This window comes from Varanus komodoensis, unplaced genomic scaffold, assembly GCF_004798865.1.
Source record: "Varanus komodoensis strain SLA01 unplaced genomic scaffold, ASM479886v1 scaffold71, whole genome shotgun sequence".
Taxonomy (NCBI): domain Eukaryota; kingdom Metazoa; phylum Chordata; class Lepidosauria; order Squamata; family Varanidae; genus Varanus; species Varanus komodoensis.
In genome coordinates this window covers 2,505,763-2,510,522 of record NW_025336360.1, presented here as the reverse complement: position 1 = coordinate 2,510,522, position 4,760 = coordinate 2,505,763, and positions in this window count along the sequence as shown.

Sequence of the window (4,760 nt, the reverse complement as noted above, 5' to 3'; positions counted from 1 at the left end):
GCAGAGGAAGGCAGGATGCGCTCCAACGGAGCAAAGCTCAGGGAGCCAAGGTTCAATTTAGATGCCAGGAAGCACTTCCTGACAGTCAGGACCCCGAGGGTGTGGAATGGGCTTCCCCGGGAGGTGGTTGAGGCCCCATTGGTGCAGGTGTTCAAGGATAGGCTGGACGTCCACATGGTGGGCATGTTGTGAGCGGAGCTGACTGGAGCAGGAGGTCAGACTAGATGGCCCGGGAGACCCCTTCCGACTCACTCTGTTTCTATGTTTCTATGAACTGGGCATGTTCAGCCTTGAGAAGAGAAGACTGAGGGGGGACATGATGTCCCCCTATAAGTACCTCAAAGGCTGTCACAAAGAGGAAAGTCAAGATCTCTTCTTGCAGATGCCAGAGTGTAGGACATGGAATAATCAGTTCAAGTTGCAACAACCCAGCTTCGGGCTGGACATCAGGAAAAGCTTCCTCCCTGTCAGAAAAAGACGACAGTGGAACCGGCTGCCTGGAGAGGTGGTGGGCTCTCCCACACTAGGGGTATTCGTGGTGAAACTGGACAGGTATCTCAGTGGGATGGTGTAACATGGTGTCCTGCAAGAGCAGGGGGTTGGACCTGATGGCCTTCATGGCCCCTTCCAACTCTTCCATTCTTTGATTTGGTATCCTACCCTGGCACCCATTGTACCAAATGAGAGGCCCAGGGAACCCACTAGATCCAATCCAATCCAAAGGTCTAGACTGGAAGAATTCAATCCTCTCCTTTGGAGTACCTGAGAGGACCATGGCCCCTTCCTTGACTTACCGTCTGGTGTGCATTCTTGGTGCATCTTTACTCCAGTCTAAAAGGGTTCCCCTAAGCCTTAATTCCAGGCAGGAAGTGATCTAAGCTTAAGGCATGCTCCTTTCTTTTGCATTTTTAGCTCCTTCCCTTTGCCCTCAGCCTCCCCCAGTCCTGGAGTGCAGCTCCCAACACCTTCTCAGGCTCCAGGGCCCTTGGTTTTAGTAAATATTTCCCCGAAGCTTAGATGCACCTAGCAGGAGCATAGCTGGCCTGCTCGCTTCATTTCCAAAGCAAAGGACAATGGATGTGCGTATGGGCAGCCAGTATCCTGAGGTTTTGCAACTAGCTAGTCACGGGGTACGCTGGAGACAGTTTGATGGGGTTCAAAGAGCAAGTTGCTGTTTTGAAAAAAACCAGACGCGGCTCGAAAGTTTACTCTTCCATGTCTCTGCCTACTCACACCCCCTGCTGACCTTGTACACCTGTAATTACACCAAGTACAAAACCGCTATCAAGCGCTGGTGCTCTCGTCTTGCAAGGAAAATTACGGGGCAAGAGGAACGAAGTCCATCAATTGCTCATGGAGGCTGGAAGCATAAAACAATAATTACTGCTAAAATCGTTGTTCAGTGTGAAACAGGAAACATCTTCTCCAGACAGCAGGATGGTTCATTCTACATTTCTTGCACTGATCTCTCTCTTCCTGCCTCCTCCATTCTGCAAACCCTCCATTTCCTTTTCCCTCCCACCTAGTTATCCATTTAATATTGCTCAGTCAGGCTGCATTCCATGCCACAGGGTCCTCACTGCTGGGATGCAGAACTTCAGACTTGAAGGGGAAATTTGGCCCCGAGCCTCCCCAGAAGGCACGCCCATTCCAGGCCCACTCCTTTCCCCCAACTCTGGGTGGATTCCCAGCATGTGTGCAGCTTTCCCCCATCCTAAATAGATGAACGCCTCCTCCAAGGCTTTGCTGCTGGCAGGAAGCGTAATTTAAAACATGTTGGGGGAAGCAATCCTATTGTGGGCCAGCAGCCCTGAAGAGCTCCTCTAAATGGAATTCTCCCCTCAAGCTGAAAGAGCATCCGCACCTGCTGGGAAACCCTCCACAACCTGTGCAGCCACACTGCATTTCTAGTCAAACACATTTATTGCGCAAATGACAAATGGGGACATCAGCCCTGGGCCACAGGTGGCATCCTCATGCAACCAGCAGCCTTCCTGGCAAGCTTTGCATAACGCAGAACCTCATTAGCTTCAGTTAGTTCTCCAGGCACTGTGGAAGAGGACACTTACAACTGCATCCACTCTGGACTGGCCCTCTCAAGCCAAGGGGGCTACCAATCCCCACCCCCTAGCGAGCAGTCCCCATGCCATGCCAACAAGTCCTTGAGCACTGAGAGACCCTGTGTTGCATGTCCTTCCCTTCCCATCTGATGCTGGATTCGTGGGTCTCACATTCTCCCTGCTTCCTACTCTGTTAGGCGCCAGCTTTCCATGGGTTCAGGAATGAAAGCCCAGCCTGGCTGTCCTACGAAAAACAAGGGGCGCTTGGCTCACCTCCACTGCCCCCTGGTCTTCTGCTCCCTTCTCCTTGGGGCTGCCTCCTTCCCACCCTCACCCGCCTCAAATAAGTTCCCTGTCTCCTTCAGACGCCTCTGCCAAGCTGTTCCACCCAATCCCCACAACAGCCCTGCTGGATGGAGCTGGGGGTGGCGTTCCCTGCGGATGATTGGAGTCTCTGCAAGCACGCGAGATCCTACCAAGCCTGCCACGAGTCCCATCTTGAGGGTGGGTGGTGCTGCACCAGCTCCATCTCTGCCAGCCCTGGAAGACTCACATCGGAAACCAAAGGAATGAGGTGCGAGTCATAGCATCTGAAACAACTCCTGTGTTTGTTTCTTCCCTTCTCTCCTCCATTTTCCCTGCTATTTCCTGGAGAATACGTGCTCCCTTTGCGCACTCTCTTTCCCTGAATAATTTAAGCAGAGGGGCACCAGAAGCCCCCAAACACAAATAATGCAGCAGCAGTTCAGAGATCCCGCATTTGACTGCTCTAATTATTTGGCATCTACCGCTGTATATCTGAGTCGTTCTGACACCCGCCCGCACCGCCGATTCACACCATTCCGGGCTGTTGATTAATCATGCGCTCCATGTTTAAAACTGCAGCCTGCGCAAATTGAACAATAGTTCAAAGCCAACACTGGGGTCATTGACTTGGAGTATTGAACAAACGTCTGCGTGGCACGATAAATCCTCATCCCAACCCATTACGGCTTTATTAGCCAAGAAGCTGCCCGGCTGGACGGTGCTCCGGCACGCTGCTGTCTCTTCCAAGCAAGTCCTTGGGCCAAGGTGCATGAGGGAGACTCTGAAACCTCCCCAGCTGAGTCTCTCTCTGGATTTTCTCAATTACCCTCATTCTGTTTCCAAAGCGGAATCAATGCATTAGTGTCAGCTCCAAAACCAGGGCTGATTTGCAGGTAAGCCTGCCAGCAGACTGTACCTGCCACGCCAAAGCTCTCTTTGCCAGGGCGTCCGTTCCTGCTTCCATTTTGCCCGCCCCCATCAAGGGGCCCAAGGGGCCCCGCATCTGATCTGCACCCCCCACAGCCTGCACTCACGTGCTTCTCCCCAGCATCGGTCTGTCCTGCCCTCCTGCATCTGTGCAGGGCAGTAAACACTTTCATGACGGAGGCAAACACACACTCCGGGTGTGCTAAGGGGGTGCAAAATAATTCTATAGAAATTTTGCACGCGGAAAGCGCCATACGTGCATTGCGTAGTCGGCAGGGGCTGAGTTCCCCTTTCAGACAACAGACCATGCTTTGGCAGAAAGCACTTAATTTGTTATTTGCTTATTTAAAACATTTCTGTGCCACCCAGTTGTGCCACAGCACCTCTGGGTGGCTCACAGCACAACTCAAATATGGCTCAAATATGTTGTATTTCCAACAAGCAGCCAGTAAACTAATATCCAACCAAGAGTCTCTGAGCATGCGCAGACTGCTTTGTTGAACCCAGCCTAGAAACTGTTTCTGAGAACCCTTCTTTGCAGCAGCCCCTCTGGGCATGTCCCCCTGGAGATGCACAAGCCTCCTAGATCAATGCAGTTCCTCTGCTTGGCCCGCCCTTCTCTCCCGATGCTGCATTTTGGGGTCAGGATTGGGCCAGTCCCCACAGGCTCCCCTCCTGTGTCTCACCCCAGCACTCAGACCCTGCCTATTCCCAGGGTCTGCCTGGACACCCGGAGACAGAGGCCTTGGGAGAAGCGCTTCCTCTGCCATCTGCATGCCTGTGGTCCTCATTGCTTGGGCCCCACCGTCCTCATCCAAAGAGTTGGGGCCACCTGGAAAGCGCACCAGGAATCATGGCCTCTTTCGTTCCCAGCCCCAGCTCTGATCTTCTGCAACATGGGCGGGCGACTCTGGCACAGGGTGGGGCATCGTCACTCCCCCCAGGGGCCATGCATGCAAATGGACGGGGGCCAGTCCGGTGTCTTGGTCAGAGGCATGGGACTGGGGCCCAGCCATTCTGGGTGCATCATGGAGCTTGCAGGGTGGCTTTTTCATAGACTTTCAGCCCAGCCTACCTTGCAGGGTTATTGTTGTGAGGATAAGATTAAGGGCAGCAGGAGGAGAACAACATAAGCCACCTGGAGTTCCTTGAAAGGAAAAAAGGCAGGGCAGAAATAAATGCTTATTTGTTTAAAAATCTGAAATGCCATCCATAGCGCTTGCACAGTGCTCACAAGCTCAGTGGGACTTTTCAGGCACTCCTTTGCTTCCACAGATGCCATTTGTAAGAACAAAAGCCTGCCCCCACCCCATAGGGGAAGAAGCGGGGGGGGGGGGAGGCCAGTGGGATGCATGCTGCTAGCGCATGCTGGACAACAACCCTGCAGTGTAGCTCCATATTTACAGAAGCGGGAGACTGAGGCTGGGACGGAGTGGCTTTCTGCAGCTTCCTCGTCAGACAGGCAGG